Source organism: Falco biarmicus, chromosome 4 (genome assembly GCF_023638135.1).
Source record: "Falco biarmicus isolate bFalBia1 chromosome 4, bFalBia1.pri, whole genome shotgun sequence".
Taxonomy (NCBI): Eukaryota; Metazoa; Chordata; class Aves; order Falconiformes; family Falconidae; genus Falco; species Falco biarmicus.
Genome location: NC_079291.1, coordinates 75,755,116 through 75,768,686, shown reverse-complemented (window position 1 = coordinate 75,768,686; position 13,571 = coordinate 75,755,116).

Genomic DNA, 13,571 nt, shown 5'->3' with positions numbered 1-13,571 from the left:
GCCAACCCAAGGACCAGCCCCAGGTTGATCAATCATCCCCAAGTTTAAGCATCCTGCTGGCTCCTGACCTAAAGGAATTCATGTCCAGCACTCACTGCCTCAGTCTTTTTTTCTTTAGAAAGACACATAACTTCTTGCTCATGCTCAAGAAAAAGCTTTTCAAGGAGCACATCTAGACATACTGTGTTCTTAGGAGCACCTTTTCTGCTGGTTTGGTTGGCTGAATTTCAATGCCACTTATTTTAGGACTTTCCTTGTCCCCCCCCATTACCAGACAAACCTGAGGAAATCCAACTTCCAGCAACAGAAGAGGTAAATAATCGCCAGGGATGATGAGGCAGAGCTCAGAGCTGCTCCACACCATGACAACCCATGGCTGCAGGAGCCAGAACACCAAACAGGGAAGAAAACAGCCTGCTGCTAGCACCATCGCCCCACTGGACCTCACATTTTCTACAGAAATATCCCTGAAACAAAAGGAAAAGAGCCCAAGTGATGGAATTAACCTGCCAGATAAGGAAGCCTCAGATCACACAGCAATGCACCGGGATTACTGCAGGACCTGCTGAACGCACCGTTCGAAAGAGCAAATCTCTGAAACCAACGCAGCCACAGAGACAGCAAAATCTCCCTTCGAAGCGAAGGCCTGGTAAGAAAAAAAGGTGCTGGTGGCCCCGCAGCGCCTGCCCCTCACAGCGCTCCCGGAGCGGCCGAGCAGCACCGCCAGGCAGGCTCTTTTCACACGAAAGGACTGAAATCGAACAGCAAAACAGCATTGCAAGAGCATGAAGTAATCCCACCCCTGCAGTTAGTGTTTTCCTATCCAATTAGCTACTCCAAGTGTAAGGGGAAAAAGGGAAGGGGAAAAAAAAAAAAAAAAAAAAGCGTGCTGCAAAGCCAGGAGATGTTTTGCAACTCCCGATCTCGGGCAGCACAGCCCTACGCTCCCAAGAGCGGGGAACCCCCGGGGAAGGCGGGGAGAAGAAGGGAAAGAGATAGGGGCGATAAGGGAGAACGGGGCGGGGGGGGGGGGGGGGGGGGGGGGGGGGGAACAAGGGAAGAGACAAAGGGGGAAAAAGAGAAGGGGGAAGAAAGGAAAAGGGAGGGGAAAGAGAAGGGGGAGAAGCTCCCCGCCGCAGCCCGCTCACTTGCTCCGCCGTCCCTCGGCCCCTCCCGCGGCGCGACCGGCCCACACGCCAGGGCACAGCGGGGAGGGCAGCGAGCTCCGGCCGGTGCCCGGGGGAGGTGGCGGAGGAAGCGGGCGGCGGGGGCGGGGGGGCGGCAGCGGGAGCCACCCCCGCCCCCGCCGCCCCGCCATGCTCGGCAGCCGGCAGAGCCCAGGAGGGGGACGGGGAGCGGTGGCTGAGCCAGTGTGCGACCCCGGCGGAACCCCCCGAGCCCAGCGGGGGCTGCCGCCGCACTTACCGTGGCTCAGCCGAGCCGCAACGCGCCGCTCCGTCGCGCTTCCTATTCGCGGTTTAACAAAACCAGTTTGAAGTCACCGTTGCAAGTGCGCCCCGCGCAGCGAAGTGGAGCCGGCCCGCGAGTGCGGAGCCAAGCGCCGAAAGCGCCGCAAGCGCCGCAGCCCCCTCGCCCCCGCCGCCGGCCCGAGCGCCCCGCTGCGGACGGGGTACAGAGCCGGGCGCAAACCTTCCTGGGGCGCTGTTTAGTTCTTACGCGGTTCTACTAACTCCGAGCCAGGAGGTTCTGCCGGAGCGCGGTGGTGGGGAGGGCACCTCTCACACCGCGCAGGAGCGCGGTACCGGCAGAGGCCAGGCACTGCGGGTCGCAGGTACCACCGCACTGCTTCACGGGTCAGGTGCAGCTGCCGGCTCCACAGCTTTGATGGCTCAGGGAATCCTGCTACCCTCAGAGAAGCCAGAGAATCAGAGGCACAGTGTTTTTCCAGCACTCCAGACTCCTCTTTGAGAGCTGTTGCTGTTCCCTCAGTCCCTGCTGACCGTTCCTCCACCCCCTCATCGCTTGCCCAGCTTTCCACTGATGATACAGCTGGAACTGGTAATGCTTCCCAGCTGCAGCCTGCAGCCACCAGCCTCTCTGCACCCTCCTGCCAGCTGCCTGCAATCACCCAGAGACACAACCCCCCTGCCACCCCCCAGAGACACAACCCACCTGCCACCCTCCAGAGACACAACCCCCCTGCAACCTGCCACAGGGAGGGGTGAAGGGCAGGCAGCTCTGGTGCATCTGGAATGACTTGTGCTTGCTGAGGGGCTGCACATCCCTCGTGTGCCAGTGCCACATGGAGAGGCTCTGCCACCTGCCTCGACAACAGACCCCTGCCACCACCGCTCCCCTGCAGCTCAATGCTGCAGCACTGCATTGCTGAATGATGGCGAGCTGCAGCTTGCTGACAGTTGCTACCACACTACCACAGACAAATCTAGGGTGATGCAAATGGAAGCAGGGTCAGGCCCTCTTTACGCAGCCTCATCAGCCAGCTTCAAAATCGGCTCCATCCAGTCGTTGCCCTCCATCCCCTGCAGAGGATCAGCTGCTGCAGACGGGGCTATCTCAGCGCCATGGCCAGCTGCACGGGCGCTGCAGGGTTGGGTGGGACACACGGAGGGTGTGCACATAAGTGCCTTCCCGGACAAAATGAATGGGTGTTAAATCCAGAACATACTATATGTACCTCTTGTTCAATTCAGGCAGGTAACCCAGAATTTGCAATGTTCTTCCCATTGGTATTTTGTGCACATCCACCTGCCGTGCTGCAGGGCCACAGAACATTTGATACAAGTTAAAAAATTCAAAGAACCCTCAAACAGTGATGATTTGTATAAGCAGTGCCTGCTGCCAGCCTGGGAGGTTTATGTGACTGCCTTTCATTAGCAATGCCCCTAATGTGAGGCTTTGCCTGATAATTTGGAGGTTAAGTCTTCTGTGATTTACCAGCCAAGCTGCCCAGAAGCACTCGGAGATAAACTTGCTTATGTGTAGCCCAAGGAGTGTCCCGTGAAACCCTGCGTTAGCTAGGGTTTGCTATTCCCAACCCTTGGGCTGGGAATAGCAGGGCCTCAACAGTCCATCAACAAAACAGCATCATCCTCATGCTTCACATTTGGCAAAGCAGGAGCACACAAAGTAAATGATATAATTCAGTAGGGGGAAAAATACACTCTAGGACTAAGAAGGAGATATTGCAGTGAAAATGTCTGCTGAGAAAGGCAAATACATTTTTCTTTGTATGATTAAACAGAAAAAAACTCACGATAGGCCCATGTCTGGCAGAGGAACTGTGGTATGAGCTGAGCTCCCAAGCCAAAATGCTTGAGGCATGCTCTAAATAAGGAAGGAAAAATGCTTTCCCTTCTCAGTCAAGAGCACCCCTGATGCAAAGCATCAGAGCTGTGAGAGGGCTTGTGGGGCGGAAGCGGCTCCTCAAGAACTTTTGGGCTGAGCCCCAGCCTGCAAACGGAGCACAGAGTGCTGGTCCTGACCCACAACAGCACTTGCCCCATTAATACTCAGGGTATGTAAAGGGAAGGGGGTCTGAAATACTCTGCACTGGTTGCATTTCACAGCACTTCTTGGGGCATGCTGCTGCCCACTTAGAGGGGCGTAAACTGCAGGTGCCATTCCTCTTCATGCTGACTCTGGCAACAGCCTTTCCCAGGCTTTTGTGCAGCTGCAGGGCTGCTGCAAGAGGAGGCCACGAGGGGCCACATAGCAGGGCATGGCTGCCCAGCCTAGAGGTCCAAAATCTGGGTGTCCTGAAAGCCGGGATATGCAAAGGTCTCACTACCAAGTAGAAGGAAACCAGAAACGTTTGATGGGCTTTTTGGCTCAATTTCTAGCAGTGATGACACTGTTGCATCAAATGTTGCCATTTGCCACTCTGTCTTAGCAGGGAGCAAAGGCTGCTGCAAAGGTGCATCACGGTGTCACAAGCATCCTTCTCTGCCATCACATTATTCCTATTTTAGATAGCTGCTCCACACAGTTGGGCAAAGCGGCTCGTAACCTCCCTTCAGGCAGCTCTAAACTGGCTGTGAAACAGTGGGCTACCAGAAAAATGAGCTGTAGTTAATGCTGAAAGTCTCAATTTCCAGTTCTCTGTAAGCTTATGAAAAGCCATTCTGTGACTGCAGGGCAGCCTCATGGACAACAGCCTGCTGGAGCGTTTTTACAGTCAAGACACCAGTTATGCTTTAAATTACCAGACGGTGTGTGAACAAGGCTAACAACACTAACTTCCACACTGACTCTTTGCACTCGCAAGGCCAAATCTTGCCCTGGCAGTATAGCTTCAAGAAACTTGGTGCATGTGCCCTCCTGTTTTATTGTGCTTCAAGTACAGGTACCAGCAATCCCTGCCTGGGGTTGCAGCTAGACAATGACAAAAAAAATCACCCCATTTGATACACCTGCTTCACTCTGGGACACCTGCTGGGCCTTATAGTCTGCTCATCAGTGATTGCACCTTCATTACAAGGCCTTCATATAAGCGGGCTGTCTATCATTTGAGACCTAGCTACAAAAGCCTTGTCTTGCTCTGTCTCTCGCTATGCAGGTTTCTGGGTCCAGGAGTTCAGACACAGCTGGTAAGCACAGTTTGTAATGAAAGCAACTGCTAATGAGCTGACAGATGCAGCAATAGATGGTACTTTGTTTGAGAAGCACTGATCAAAGACCTGTGCTTTATGGTTAGATTGTTTAATTTACAACGATTTCTGAAAAATCAAGTTCAGGTTGATGAAAAATGCCAGGTCTAACAGCTCAAGAGTGTTAAGCTATCCCAGAATCTGCAGTGTCCCTCCTTCCCAAAGCAGAAGTGCTTTTCTTCATTTCCCAGCAGCCTGCAACCTGTTGCCCACCCAAGCCCGGCATGTGGGCTTGCACATCCCTTCGTGGGCAGTGGATGGCTGAGGTTCTCATGCTGGCAGACATAGCCCAGCCTTGGCCCTGCTTCCCAGAGAGTTCTGGTACGTGGCTGGTGGGGATGGAGGGGTCTGCAAGGTGTAGAGTCTGCTCCAAGAAGGGGGGGCAATCCTGTTAATGGTTTGGGACATTCCTGCCTCAGGGGAAGGAGGAATGAGAGCTGCTGAATCCCCTGCAAGTCTTGAATACAACAAAGTGCAGGCAATTCTATCATCCTGATATTCTGAATTTCTTGCCAGGCCACAGACTGTCAGGTTATGTTCAAGCTACTTGTCCCCCCGGGGTTGATTTAAGACCCTGCCCAACACCCGGAACCTTAATCCCCCTTTCTAGACTGCCACTTCACCTTGAGCCCCCCTGCTTAACTCTTCAGCCATGTGAGAACTGGAATGTGCAGACTCATATGAGCTAACAGGCCCCAAGCACCGGCTGTGCAGAGTTTCTGAGCACACCTCTGACACCCCACATGCCTCACAGGGAGCAGGCAGCTTCTGGAGAAAATAACAGGTACCTGAATGCAACATTCGGCACATCTGTCCTCTTGCCTCCAGAAAAGAGTCGTGGCTTTGGGCTGGTTCCCTCCTGCCTTCGGCTCCTGCTAAAGCTGACTTCACCTGACCTAGAGAAAATAAAAAGAAGGTTTTTAGCTTCTAACACCCCCTCACCCAGTTCCTGCACACTCTGCCCCAGCTTGCAGGAGAGCACAGTCTCTTCGAAGGCGATTTAATTGCCAGTGAAACATCTTCCCAGACAAATCACCAGCACCACAGCCAGAATTAGCCTCTTTTGAATTTGAATAGAAGCCATGGCCACTCAACGACTCCCTGTTGTAAGGCCAGCACTCCTTTGTCAGCCCAACCTAGAGATAAAAACTGGAAGCAGAAGTGGTGAAGTACAGGCTGATCTAGTCGGGGCAGCAGGGGCTGGAGACCTCAGCCACCCTATTAGCAGCTCTGCACTGGTGCCTGCACTTCTCTCCCTGGAGATGGATCAGACCCTTCCCCACTCAGGTAAAGGCTGGGTTCAGCCATAATAAAGATAAGTACAAAGTCTACAAGGAATTCACCTTGTTTTTTCACAGCCAGGTGGGATACAGACTTGGTGATGCCTACCAGAATGATGTATCCGATATAATATGATTGAAACAAAAACTGTTCAAAGTTGCTATGGTCTCCCAGAGTGTTGGGCACGATTAAATTTCCTGGGGAAATTAGAAGGCTATGAAAGAGAGCCTTTAAGGCTGGCCCACCTTAAAAAAGCTTACTTGTTAAAGCCATAGCTGCAGATTGTGAGACAGCACCTCTGATGGTTCTTAATCAGTACTTGCTTCAAAGTACAAAGGAGAAGGAAGCAATTTTTTCATCTGCAGACTGCTATGACTCCCTGCTAAGAACTAATAACTACCTCTACTGATGACTGGAGCTTCTGTCTCTCGGTTCACTCAGTGGAGATAGTAAAGGAATGTGAAGCTGTTTAAGAGGTACAGAATTACTGCTTTGGGCAGATGACATAGTATGGAAACAACAACCCTTCCAAGACGTTCCAGGTGCCCACTACTAATATTTTTTCCAGAGATGAGGCACTAAAATGATAATACGACAAAGGAATTTACATTCCTTTGACATCAAAAACAGCAGACAAGAACTTTTGTCAATAAATCTTGGAGCTGGGGCTGTCTGATAATGCTGACCTTGTGGACAAGGATGAGGAGTGGAAGGTTATTCTAGCACACAGATCACCAGCAAATGCAAGGATGAACTTCTAGCAGATGTGTGAATGAGAAACTGAATGTGAGATACGAGTAGAAATCACAAGTCCATCACGAGATGATATGCCTGTGTCTGTACATCTGGAGCATTTCAAAATCGCTTGGTATGAAGGATTCATACTCGGTTTTAGCCTAATGCAGTCAAAGAGATGACAAATGGACAGCTGAATTTGGAAGTCTTTCTAGCTGAAAGTGCCTTGAAAAACTCTTATTCCTTAAATCATTCAGGAGTAATGGAGATTTCCACTGCATGCAGACTTACAGTAATTTTTGAATTCTGGAAGAGGAAGATGAAACTGAATAAAGGAAAACAACAAGGTTGATTCTGAGCATGATTGCTGCTCACAAGGAATGGGATGAAGTTCATCAAATGCTCTTACCTATGCAACAGATGATGTGATGGCCTGGAGCTGACAGGTCTTGTCTGAGACTGGCAGCAAAGATGAAGATGATGTTAATCTGACGTTAGTCTGAACTGATTAATCAGATCTTAATCTGGCAGTGATGTCTGTAGAAATTTACAATACCTTCCTCCACCTGATGCAGTCTTTTCCATCATTAGCTTTCACATATAGCCTGTCTTAATCAGTTTTGCACAGAAGACTTTGAGGCATATTGTCAAATGCTCTATTAAAATCTAAATATATTACTGCAACCTCTTCTAGCATCAGTCACCACACCACAGACTCGGGACTGGCATTTCCCTTCTCCTTTAACTCCTAATTATTAACTAAACAGGAATAATAATAAAAGAGCAATTAGGAAAAGCAATTCATAAAGCTATGGCTTGTTGTCTTTTCTTTGCTACCAAAACAGCCCAGTGGACTCTGACTGTGTGGGATTCTGTTTACATGGATATAGGAGCATCTGGAGGCTTTTTTTTCTCAGTGTATGTTTTATTTCAGTAGGCGCTGAAGCAGATTTATTTGTACAGTTACTGCCCAATCTCTTCTCTTTTGTACCTGGCATCACATTGTTTTCCAAACCTTGGGACTTTCACCAGTTTTAATCTTCTGTACTGCAGGAGCATGGGCCACCCCAGCCAAGAGCAGGCATGGTGACACCAGGCGCTGCTCACCACACAGCAGGCGTTGCCTCCTTCAGCAGTCAGCCCAGTGCCTGGGCAATAGCCACAGAGAGCTGCTGGAGCACTGGCCAGTTTGACCAGTGACTGGCTCTGGGCAGAGAGGGAGCATGGGGCCATCATAAGCTGTTTTCTTACATGCCCCACAGCTCAGTGCCTGCAGAGCTGGCAGAGGCAATGGGGCAGCAGTGGGGTGGCCGGGCTGAGCCTGCCTGCACTCTCCTCCTTCCCACTGCACAGACATTTCCCAAATAGATAGAGCAAAACAACCCTCACTGTCCTGGCCAAAAATACTTTGAGGTGGAAAAAGTTAGACCTTGTCAAAGTGTTTCTTTCTTCAACTGGAAGGAAGACATTTGGGAATAAACATAACTGTGTTTGACCGGGAAGCCTTGCCTCTCAGAAGTACATACGCCCCATGTTTGAACTTCAATAAGCAAAGAGTCAGAAGCATGTTAGTTAGCCTTGATCCATGAGTATTGCAACAGCAGATGAAAAAATAAATTGATTGTACACTTTACCAGCAACTCTGAGAGAAATAAGAAAAGATTTTTCTTTGGCCCTTGCTCCTTTCCATCCTCCATGGGGCTCAGACTCCAACTTGGCATCAGCCAGAGCCTGACCTCACTGGTGCCAGAGGCTCAGGGTCACATCTACACACAGTCGCCAGAGTGGTTGGTGTAGCAGCCCCCCTGCCCCCCAGCCTTCATGTTCCCATTCAAGCTTCATAAATATATGAAGGCCACCATGGGCCAGAGGCTGCTTGCCGTGTGCTCCACAGTGGGCAGGGAGTTCAGGGTCACAAGCCGTATGGATGATGCCAAGCCCAGTACCCTGTTCCTACCTGCAGCAAAGAGCAGAAGCACAGGACGCAGGATGCAACGAGTCAACATACAGTGGCACTCCCCTGGTAAATCATGGACAAGAGACCTCCTTCCCCAGGGTGCTGATCTTTGCATTTAATTCCTGTCGGCGTTTTTTCCCATGACTTTCACTAATAGCTTCTTCTTTTCCCTTTTTATCCCGTGCAGCCTTTGGCACCCACAGCACCCAGCGGCAATGGGCCCAGAGTTCACCCCCCAGAACTGTACTTACCAGGGAATTAGCTGCTAGTGTGCACTCCGAGAAACAAGTGGCCATGCTGGTCTCACAGCAATGCTCTCTAGATGGATTGGTGAAGGCTTTCTAGCACAGAAAAAAAGCACTAGGTGAAGAAGAGGTTCACTCTGAGTGAGTCTGGTCTGCTGGGGCTCTCTCAGACCACAGCTACGGTGAGTCGCTCCTTTGCAAGTGGCCGTTCTTGTGCAGGAGGGTCTCTCTCCTGCCATCAGAAGTGAAGCAGCCCAGAGGCAATGGTGTCTGGAGAGGTGTGGGTGAGCGTGGCATTTGTGAGAACTCTGATGAATTACTGCAGGCATTTCAGAAGTCTGTCCAATGCTATACCGGGCCCCAGTGCAGGAGTCCTCAGCAGGAGAAGCCCTGAGCTGCAGGTGGGTGCTCTTTGTCCCATCTCCTCCTTTTCACAAGAACCCATGCTGTGAGAAGGTCAGCGAAAAAAGGAAGGACCCCTCAGGTTTCCATTTGGCTGCATTTTCCCAGACTGTAAATCAGCTAGTGAGAAGCCTCAAGGGCAGAACAACCCCATAAATACCTTAGCATTAAGGGCAGTCCCTACAAACAAATGAGCAAGACCCTTTCCATGTCCGACAGCTCCAAGGAACATTGCTTTCATTTGGTGTGACCCAGACCTCAGCTCGGGTTCAGGATTTCGCAGATGTGCTAATGTGATGATTCTTAACACATTCATTCCCCAGGTGATGGATTAATCTACTGCTTCCCCTGTGGCATACAAACTACTGGCCTGGTTTTATGGGGACCTGCATGTGTTAAATGCATCATTTTCTACCAGTATATGGGAGGAAAGGCTCTGTTGTTACTGCAGCACGTCAAAGAAACCACTGGCAGAGTAATGCAGCAGCCAGAGGCAGAACGCCCCTGCACGTGGTGTTCACAGGGACTGTGTGAATTGCTGCAGATGTTTTGCAAACACCCTGGCCAAATCTTCAGATTCACAGCTTTTCCCATTCCTGAGTCTCACACCACAGAACAGCTCTCCTTGCTGAAACACTGTTTTCCCCGCAGACCAGAGCACCTTGCTTTCTTCCACCCACATGGCCAGACAGGATCTCTTGAGAGCCGTACTGGATTTGCACAGCCTGAACAGAGATCCCCTCCAGAGCTTTGGCCTCGGCCGCTGGCAGGAGGTCTCATGGGACAGCAGATCCTCCCCTCCCTGCCCACTGCCTGCTCTGTGCTCCAGCGCTGAAGTCAGAGCCTCTGGAGCAAGGCTTATCCCACCAGCTCATGTGAGCGTGGTCCTGGTGCAGGAGCTGCAGCCCGCTTCTCGGCTGCATCCAGTGCAAGCACTGCTGGAGCACAAGGTGACCCAAAGCAAAGAAATCCAGCAGCCAGAGCCCTGGATTCCCCACACTGAGTTTTCCCCTCACCCCAACTCCAAGCTGGTGTATGGACACTCATGCCTCTCATGGACACTTTGGAGACCATGTTTGGAAAAACCTTTCCTTTTCTTTCTGGATCTTCCCACCTCAGCTGTACTCTTCCAACTTGGATACGCACTGTAGCCCCACCTGTTCTGGGGTTTCACACATACAAGACTTTCATCCTCCATTTTGTTTTAGTGGGGGCTGATAAAATGTAACCTCCAGTTCAGGAAGAAGGTCAGGATACAGAGTATTTCCCTGTAAGAGTGTACCTGCTGTCAGCATTTTTTACCCAGACAGTTTTACGAAGCTGAAACTTGTCCCAATTTTATAAACTCATGTAGCCTGTGACCTGCAGCTTGTGACCCTGCCCGCTGGCTGGCTGGACACAGCACCCACTGGGTGCCCCAGGAAGATCAGTGTACCCACTGCACACTGACGCTCTCCGTGTCCAGCTGCAACATGCCACAAGACAACTTCTCTCGAGGATGTGTCACACCCCCTTCCCACCGCATCTTGCTGATAGCCCTGTGAATTCTGCAGGGATTTTGGCTGCAGCAAGATCTGGGAATCTATTTATAACCTGTATTTCCCACAGATCCATTTCCTGGCGTCTTTGCTCCAAAGAAATGACAACAGAAGCTGAAGAAGGACCTTTGGATATTTACGCATTTTTCCACCAGCATAGCAACATCCTCAGGCTTACACTGGAAATATTGGGAGGTTTTCCTCTTCCTTAGCTCAAGGAAGAATGCTTTGAGGACCACAGGAGAGCATGAATCAGTTTCTCCATCTTTAAGGTATGTCCCCAGAACCTGAAGAGTTTGGATAGTACATAACCCTGGTTGATACAGGGAGGATTTTCCTGTGTCAGCTCCACAGATAGTACTGATCTGCATGGGCAGCACACAGGAGGAGCACAGCTTGTGTAATACAATAAAGTGTGGGTAGGTTTATTAGTGATGAAGTTTATCTCCTGCTTCTTTTTTTTTCTTCTTGGTGTTCATCAAAGGGTGATGCCTACTTGAATTTTACCCTAGGGAGTCCTACCATGATAGACTATGGGCAGGGTTTTCAAAAAGCTTTAGGCACCCAGCAGGAGATTCAAGTGGCTGGACAGCTATTTTTATTAGCCTACAGGTATTTGACAGTTGGGCTCTTAGTAAAAAATAAATATGGATTGCAGAATATCACCTGGCACCTGCCAACCTAAGCCACAAGTGCTGACAGTAACTTCCCCTACATCTCATCTATGCGAAATGCCTCATCACTGCAGATACTGGAAATAACTGGTGTCAGAGCTGTGACTACCAGCAGCTGCCACTTGTAAACTGCATGGGTATTTTAACCTATATATACTTTGTAAATAAATCTTTAAGTGGTAATTTGCACCATTTAAAATGTACTTAGCATGTGTGCCATGTCATGATACCCAGCATTTTCCCAGCAAGCAATGTCATGAAGTAGAACTGTAGTCCAGACTGTGTTAGCTTAAAATCCAGTCCCTGGCATAAATGTCTTCCGTGCCAACAGATCAAGTCTGTATTGGGCCAGGGCTCACTGCTACGCAAACAGAATACAGCTCTTTGCAGCATTTATCCCTTCTGGCAGGAGCTGCTGTCAGTGGAAAGAATCGGATACAAATACCCTGGACTTTTTCCTCAGCTGGGTTTGCCAGATGATCCACTGGAAAGCCAACCACCCACAAGAGAAGGTACAAACTGATTTACCCAGCAGCTGTCCTGTTGCAAGACTGGCCAGAAAGTGAGGTGGCAGGAGCCCCTGTGGAGGCATGGGTGGGAATGGAGAGGGATTGTCCACTGCAGGGAGGGAGCTGTTACAGCAGCTAGGCTGTCAAATCTAGGTATGTTTTGAGCCACAAGCTTCAGCAGTGGAGTGATTTTATCTCTGTCCGAAAGTTTCTGCTATCCACATGCTAATTATCACCTCACTCCAACTCTTGCACCATGGTTTCAGTCCGAAGCTTAACTGGCGCAGTGCTTGCTGCAGCTAGAAAGGGCAGTTACAGTCTTGCTCTCTCCACCTTCAGGCATGCTGCCCCTCCTGATTTTGTGGTGGCGGCAGCATTTGTGTAACCTTGATCTTGACTCAGAGACAACATGCAAACCGTCATCTGTCCTTCTTCTACCCAGAAAAGAGCAGGTTAATGACAACAGGCCTCCATTAAAGCTTTCTTATCCATTAGTAGGAATCTTATCGCCTGCACAAAGCCAGAGGGGTCGGGAGGGGCGGCATTCCTGGTTCACACACAAACAGAGCGTTTCTTGGGTTTTGAGGGTCTTCCTTTTTAAGCACTTCTAAACCTCAGAGACCTGATGCAAAAGTAGTGGCAGTAGCACAGCGCTGCTCCAGCGGGTGTCAGGTGACTTTCCTGGATTATAGCAGTCTGAGCCCCTTTTTGGTTGTTTTTAATTGCTTAAATGTCAACAGCATCCAGGTGCCTAATGAGATCCATACCTCTCATTTTCCAGGCTGTGTTCCTCCAGAGCACCGGGAGATGCTGGCAGCTGCAGCAGCACTCGGCCCTCTGCTGAGTTCAAGTAAAACTGCATCTGTGTGGCAATTCCCATCCAGCAGCAAACCACCTTGTGCTGTCACCAGGCAGTATTAGGCTGCATCCTTTTTGGACGCCCCAGCTGAGACCGACTTTTAAACCTTACCAGAAGAAAACCACGGCAATAGATCTGCCAAAACAAGGGAAACACAAGAAGCTTCACACACTTGGAGTCGACATGAAGCAACCTATTCAGCCAAAAATATCTTAGGGACCACTTGTTTTCTCCGAAGCACAAATTGTAGCAAATCTGGATATTCTGAGTCAAGCCGCCATTTGTCAAACAAGTAAATCTACCAGGAGCCTTGCAGAAGGAAAAGGCAGTCTACTTAGAGAAGCAGCTGTCTGAAAGCAAGCCCTTCTTGTCCTGCTGCTGTGCTCCCCAGGGGGGCTCACAGCATTACAGCTGTTGACTTTGCTGATTAAATTATTTTCTGAGTGTTTGATATTCCTGTTAGCCCTGATGAGCCCACTTAGCCATGGAAGAGCAGGCTGGGCTCTGTCTTGGCTTGTGCCTCAAAAGCAGAATTATTAATAGTGTTTTGACAGCAAACTCACACTTATTTGCAAGACACACAGCAGGAAGAAGCCAGCCTCATTTTCAGATTCTGTTGCAAAGTCTGTAGGAAGAAAAATCATTCTTTGCACATGCCAAATGTGCAACTTACACCTGGAAGTATGTTGTGATGGTGACTGTGGAAGCCCACAATGCACGGTATAATCAATTCTATGATTTTA